Below are 7962 nucleotides of genomic sequence, written 5' to 3' on the forward strand. Positions count from 1 at the left end.
AAACACTGCTAAAAACGCTGGTACAAAACACTTTTGTTGTAGTGTGTTTTCCAATATGAACTCTTGAAATGATTTTAGCAGAAATTCAAAAACTACAATATTCTCCTAAACCACAACATTAATTATTATCAACGAGATTAGTTCAAGTAGTAAGCAGCTTGATATCGTTTAAGAAATGTCTCAAGTTTGAGTCATTGTATATAAAGAAAATCCTCGTTAGGAGACTCATCCTTCAAAATCAGGTGTGCGGCCTAGAACGGTCTAAATTAATCAGGACCAAAGGATAATTATTGATAGCGCAATTGTGAGCAATAACCAGTGTCCTACAGTTCAATTAATCCATAATTATAATGTGTTATTAACTGTTTTGAGAGAAATTAACATAATTAAAAAAATGTAGAATTTGGCAACCTTGTCGTAGGGCGGGACAATAATAATAACACAAAATTATCATTTAAAGACTCATTTATAAAAATTAAATGTATAATATAAATCCGTCTAAATCAATTAAAATAAAGTCTATTTTTTATTACATTTTGTAATTACAAAGATATTAATATGGCATGTCAAATAAACATATTATGCTATTAAAAATACGAATTAAATTATAATATGATATAAATTTTTAGTATCTTTTTTTAAAAGACTATTAATAAAAAATTTATTATTGTCGTTTAATTTAAAAGAAAATTAATTATTCTAAATTAGATTTGTAACGTTTCATTTATTTTATGATGAAATAAATATTAAAGTTGATTCTTAGTCTAGCGATCATCGGACGAACGAATCATGAGTTAAATTGATATTTTATATAAAAATTAAAGATTAAATTAATATTTTATCTAAAGTTACGAGTTAAATTAATATTTTATTTAAAATTTAAGAGTTAAATTAAAAATTAATCATTTTGTTAATATGTCACCCCATTAAATTATCCACGATTGATGTAATAGTGATCGGAACTTATAAATCAATAATGTAAGTGACAAAAACATTATAAATAGATAACATAAATGACTAGAGCATTACTCTTTCAAATTTATGACCAGAAGTGAACACTTATGAAATAAAAGTCCCCATTCTATATTTCACCCATTTTTGTTAGGAGCATATAATTTTCGAGATGATCTGAACACCATTATTTGACACTTGACCTTTTGTCCTTTGTCTGAAGGAGACATACACATTAATAATTTGAGACTGTAGTGATATACCCACGTTCCAGGCTACAAGATTTGTGTTTTATCTCTTGACGGGGAGTGTTGTTTTAGCTTACAGTTTTATTTTGCTTCCCCAGTGTTGCCATTGTTGACCACGATCCTCCCTTTTGAAGTTTAGCAGTAATATTATACTTTTTTTTTGGCATACACACAGTAGAAACAAAACAAAGGGCTTTGGTTGCTGTGATCTGAATTTTTAAGGTTTGTTTATTACTTTTTTCTTTCTATTCTTTTTAATACAGTTTGGTTTCGGTCCAGTGATTTCTTTAAGATTAATGGATGAACAGAAGCTCGGTTCTTTTCTAGTATTTGAAGTAAAGTTTTGGATTTTTGGATAAATAATGTTCTTGCGGTGTTGTTGCTGAGCCATTTTTGCTGATTTGGGTTGTCTTGTTTGTTAGATTTCGTGGGTTTTTGGTTAAATTTCCATATCTTACTGCAATCCTAAGAAGTTGGGTTTTTTGCTCTTTGTTTATTGGATCAAGTTGGAAATTTTAGGGTTTAGGACTTGAAATTCCTGGTTGGTGTGTCAAGAAAATCAAGGAAAATGAAAGGTAAATCTGGGAATTTCTTTGTGTTGAATACTGGAGCTAGAATTCTTGCCATTGGGCTTGGAACATGGCAGAGTGGAGGAGACCTCTGCGTCGATGCCGTGAAAACGGCATTGTCGGTCGGTTACCGCCACATCGATTGTGCACATCTTTATGGCAATAAGATTGAAGTTGGGGAAGCATTGGCCGAAGCCTTTAATGGTTCTTTGAAAAGAGAGGATGCTTTCTTAACCTCTAAGCTTTACTGTACTATGAATTCGTTGAATAAGATCGAGAACTATGTTAAGGTATCTCTCAAGAACCTTGGAATCTCCTACTTGGATCTCTATTTGATGCATTGGCCTGAGAGCTCGGCTTTCGGAGATGCAACTGATCCTCCTTCGAAGTCGGGGAGTGAGCATAGACAGTTTTTGAATCGGCTGAAGAAGGTATGGAAAGCCATGGAAGCCTTAGTTGAATCAGGTTTGGTTAGAGCTATCGGTGTGAGCAATTTCAGTGTGCATCAGATGAAAGAACTGCTTAAATTCGCGAAAATTGTACCTTCTGTTAACCAGGTTTGATAGAGATCACACCCTTTTCTTTCTTAAATTTCAATTATTCCAATTTCAATTTATAACTAAGTAGTTTAAGATCCAGCCTCGAGTTTCTTCTATTCAATTATCTTTCAGCGGTATAGTCTAGCGAACATTAAAGATAATACGCACCTTGGTTTGGAAAATGATAAAAGGAAAATGGCTCTCAGAATGTTTGCTTATTGTAGTTGGATTTCTTATGACTGGTAGTTACTTGGTAATCACTGTAATCTAAAGCGGAAACAAATTATATCCGGCATGGATTATCTAGTAACAAATAGGAAAGCACATGATTTTGCTTGTACTTTGAGGTAAGCATTTTACTTGTAACTAGGTCTTTTGTAGACTGCATGTTACTACGAGAGTTTATATTTGCTCAATTTGTTACCTTCTGTTTAAATATCAAGCTATTTGAGGCTACGACTTCCCAGATTTATCGCATTATTTAGGAAATGTGCCTTTATAATTCATTCGATCGACTACGCTAGTGGCTGCTGAATTCTCTTGTCACCTCGTGTACCAGTAAAGAAAATATCAATGATTCAATCCTTTTAGTTATCTTGTGTGAGAAAAAATGTATTGCATCAGATGAACATCTCTGTCTTTCCATTGATTCTTTTCTACATGTCGTATATTACGCTTTTCCTGTTTCTATAGTTTCATCTTTTCCTTTTCCTTTGCAAACTTTCATTCTTTCTACTGTTTTGCTGTTAAGTAGAGTGTTCAAATATTAGGCTCGAGTCTTATTCTCGTGATATAGTTCTTATTCGTTCACCATGTAATACTTTTCCAGTAATTCATTAGCAAGTTGTATAATTGGATTGTAATTTTTAATAGGTGGAATTGCATCCCTTTTGGAGACAAGATGAACTGGTGCAGTTTTGCCAATCGAAAGGTATCCATGTGTCTGCTCACACACCTTTGGGAGTACCTTCATCAAGTCCCGGAGTGTCTGATAGTGGATCGGGTGGGGAAGATGAACCCGGAACTCCTCGTATTTCATTTAGGAGGTCTCGGTCGGTACATGGACCAATGCTGAAATTGTCGGTTGTTGGGGAGATTGCGGATAGGCACAAAAAGACACCCGAGCAGGTATTTCTTTCTATACCAATATCTCGTCTGTTTTTACTATGTATCGAGCTAGATTTTTCTTTCTATGCTTTTTTTAACCTAAAGTATGATAATTAATGACTTAGAATATGCCTGCTGCTTAAAAGTTTATCTTATAATTAAAGCTTGAGCTCGCCTCATGAACTTGATAAACTTTTCTAAACTGCGTTCAAGCAGCCTGTGTTAAGCTCAAAATGAACTCGTATGAACTGAAACTCAGTGAGCCGTGGAACAACCCTTTTTCGAGACATTGTACGCATTCCATCTAAAAACATAGGTGGCAAATGTAGTGAATTTTCACCATTTTCCTTTGACTCCGAGGAACATGTAGCAGTAAGTTGATTGTTCTTTAAGTTTTTTACTTAGCATCATGACATGATGGTAGGAAGTGAATAATGCTTTTGTTTGGGACCTCTCGGTCTCGAATCTTTCATCTACTTAGAGCTTCATATGTATGATTAAGTGAGAAGTGGTTAACCCGAGATTTCGCTAAAGTGAGAACTGGTTCATCCGAGGACTTCCTGTCCTAACCCGCTACATTTAACTTGTCCAGCAGTTCTCATGGTTCTAAATCATGCCGTTTGGTTCTGCTCATTTGTAGGTAATTTTACGATGGGGATTTCAAAGAGGAACCAGTGTTCTACCTTGCAGCCTGAAGCCCGACAGAATAAAGCAAAACAACGACATATTCAATTGGTCTCTGTCGGACACCGAGTGGAAGCGACTGAATCAGATCGAACCACAGGTATGTTTATTTGGAGACGGTCCTCTAAACAGCCTCTCAGACAGAGGTCTCATGTTCGGTACGGTCCCCTTCAAGCTGTACGCGAGATGGAAGATGACACAGAATGCAACGCCTAAATACACACGAGCATGTCGGTTTTAAGTCGATCCAGGTTGTCGGCGTGCGGTTTATTTTATCGTTAACGCTCACCCCCTTTTTATTTAAAAATACCGTCAGGTCCAACAGCTCGTAACAACTAATTTTATTTAAAAATAACAAAGGTAGTTGTAACATCCCAAACATCAAGTCGGTGACTAAAGTGTAAGGATTTAAAAGTAAATAGTTATCTTTTGATAAAATGAAAAGTTCAAGGACTAATTGTGAAAATTATTATAGGACTTATTATCAAAGATGAAAGAATGGAAGGGTATATTGGTCTTTTAGCAGAAAATGAATTTAAAATTCAATTTTTAAAGGGATATAAACACGTGGGAAGAATGAAGAGAAATGAAAAGTATGGAAACTTTTTATTCTTTTCTTATTCTCTTCCCCCTTGAAACTTCATGCTAAGGTGAGTTTCTATTCAAGTTGGTTTTTCGTTTGTTTTTGAATTTGTTTTTAATCCTTGATTAATATAAAAGCTTAAGAAAGCTTCAAGATAACTAAAAGCCATGGAATTATTGAGTTATTTGTAAATTAGAAAAATGGGTTTTCAAGAGAATTGTATTTGGATTTTTAAAGATATATTTGACTTGTCAAGGGTCTAATTAAGAGGTTGGAAGTGTTAGAAATGATTAAGAACATGTTTGAAGAATTGATATGATTTTTAGTTAAGGGTTTTATGGAGGAATTGAGATGTAAAAGGGGGTTTAATGGATAAAAGTTAATGATAACAAGTATAAATGAGTTTAAAGGCATGAATGGAATTAAAAGTAGGAGATTTAGGTGAAGTTGGTAATTTTCAAAGTGAAATACGTGATTTATGGGTAAGGGAATCGATATTGGAAGAATAGTACCGATATTATAAAGTTAAATTTCAAGAAATGGTATGAACCAGATGAGCAATATCGACATTGATTGAATAAGTATCGATACTGAGGTGGAGGTATCGACACCAAGAGAAAGGTATCGATACTGTAATTGAAATTGAAATTCCAGAATGCTAAAATGGTATCGGTATTGAAGGGGGTATCGGTACCTTAAGAGAGAAGTATCGGTACTGTAGAGGGGTACCAATACTATTAAGTCTGAAATTTGAAATTTTAAAGTCTTTCGTTCCATTTATGTAGTGTTAATCAGTTAAATGTTAACGGAGATTCGGTATTGATATGGGACATGTCTGTGTAGATTTGGATCGAAATGGTACTGATGGACTCAACATATTACGAGATTGAAATAAAAGAAAATGATTTTGTTTAGGACTTACTTGAGGCAAATGTGAGTGCTATTTACTTATTATAATTATGATTGAAGGAAGGCTTGTGATGAGCCAACCTCAAATGTTTTTGAGCAAGATGAAATGTTATGAATATATATATATATATATATATATATATATATATATATATATGAAGTTTTCTATGTGAATATGTTTTATATAAGAAAAAGAATAAGTTGAGTAATGATATGTAAAATGAAATAATTATGTGAATCACTATGAATGTATGTAATATATGATTTAATGAAAGATATTAAATAATGTTATGTAAAATGAAATACTAAGAGTAATTGTTAGAATGTGAATATATGATCATATTTGATAATGCTATGTGACAATGTGCTACTTAAAATGTTATGTGGATATGTGCTAAGTGAATATGTTCTATGGAACATAATTGATAAGTGAGAAATGTTACAAGGAATGTTATGAATGAATCCTCTATATAAATATATCTTATACGAAAAAGCTCTACATGAAAGTAAACGAGAATGTACTCTATGCGAGTAAGACATACTTTAAATATTGAAACGAAACATAATTATAAATCTAAGCCCAAAGTATATTTTATGAGAATTAGGGGTATAGTTGACATGCCAATAGTCGAGGGTTTTACGCGGTCCTTCAGGACAATACTATGTGGTCCTTCGAGACAATTTCTACGTGACACTTCGGTGCATATTCTATTCGGCACTTCGGTGCAATTTATATAAGCAGTTGTAACTGCATTAGTACACAACCTCAATGTACTAGCATACCTTGAGTTCTCAGTGATATATGTTGGGCTAACTAAACAAATGAATATAAATTAAACAAATTGACATTGAATGAAAAATGTATAAGTTATATGTAGTTTATATGAAATGAAAATTGGTTATAAATTTAACATTGTCTAAAAGTTTGTGTTAATGATATGAAATGTATAAGTAAAAGTAACATGAGTATAAAGTTATCAATGTTTGATAAGATATGTTATAAGTTATAAAACTTGGGGTGTTTTGTACTTAATATTTCTTTTGTAAAGTTTCTATAAATGTTTTATTGTTTTATATTACTCATAATGCATCACTAAGTCATAGACTTAGCGTGTGAGTGTTTTCACACGTAGGTTCAAAGTTATGCAAGGAGTAAGCAAGAGGCAGGACAACATACCGCTGAAGATTATCAGATAAGAAAATATTTGAATTGCATGTGATTATGTTCTGGGTATGTTGTTGGCATGTATTGTAAATGTAAAGTCTAGATGCTCTTATATGTATTTTAACTATGATTTATTAAGTTTTGTTTTCATTGTCAAGTTTAAATCGTATTTTAAAAGAGTCAAAGTGGTTTAAAAGTCAATGTGAAACCTTAGAGTCGTATCTGGGTCGTGTACGGGTCGGGGTATTACAGTAGTACTGATACTCCCTATAGGAGTACTTTTACCCTCTGTACTAGGCAGTTTTATTTTGCAGAGAAAAACATCCCCAACAGCTCCAAATCACTTCCAACAGATAAAAATGGCCACAAACACATTCCAACATATAAATACAAGTTCAAGACACTTGAAGAAGGGTTAGAACACCTATCCAAGCAATCAAACACTAGATAAGAGCTTTTCACTCTTTATTCCTATTTTATTTTAAATATTATGTTCTTGTGAGCTTTAATTCTTTGTAAACACCTTCCTTTTTAGAGGTTTTATTTGTTTATATCTTTTTTCTTGTAAAGGGGTTTTGGTTCTAGCTGAGACTGTTAAAAGCTAAGGAGTAGTGTAAAGGTTATCTCTTTGTCCTGTAAAAAGAAAGAACAAATTAGTGGATTTGTTGGAAAATCCTTGGTGAGGAGCTAAGGTAGTGGAGGTAGACTTAGTTGAGAAGTAGAACCACTATAAATCGTTATGCAAAATTATCTATATTTTCTTTCTCCTTACTCCCTAAACAAATTTTTGCCAATTCACCCCATTTGTGCAATTTTCAGTTGATCAAATTGAGCTTAAAAAATTACAACAGTCTAAATCCGCAAGGTGATTCCAAAGAGCATTCCTAACTGAAACATTAGGAAAAGCGTACACCACTGTGATAAAAATTGGTCGTCCTAGAGCAGGATCGCAAACCTTAACATGTAAAAATTGATTTGAGATACAAATTACCTCCGCCAATGTCGACGATCTCCATAGCAGCCACATGCCACCACTAAAGCCACGAGCTTCAATTCAGAAAGAATTCTCAAACCCCAACTTTCGAATAACCTCATTAACTCTTCTCCCACTAATTTTAGTTTCAAGAAAAGCCACCATCGAAGGATTAACGTCAGCTACAAACTGTTTAAAATATCTCCGATATGTAGGGCTTGTGGCACCCTGGTT

At 33.4% G+C, this 7962-nt stretch overlaps 1 pseudogene; it reads left to right on the forward strand.

Annotated features, from left to right (window-relative positions):
* Window positions 1–1220: 1220 nt before the first annotated feature.
* On the forward strand, window positions 1221–4392 carry LOC120124923 (annotated as a pseudogene).
* The last annotated feature ends 3570 nt before the right edge of the window (window positions 4393–7962 follow it).

This window comes from Hibiscus syriacus, unplaced genomic scaffold, assembly GCF_006381635.1.
Source record: "Hibiscus syriacus cultivar Baekdansim isolate YM2019G1 unplaced genomic scaffold, ASM638163v2 tig00110429_pilon, whole genome shotgun sequence".
NCBI lineage: Eukaryota > Viridiplantae > Streptophyta > Magnoliopsida > Malvales > Malvaceae > Hibiscus > Hibiscus syriacus.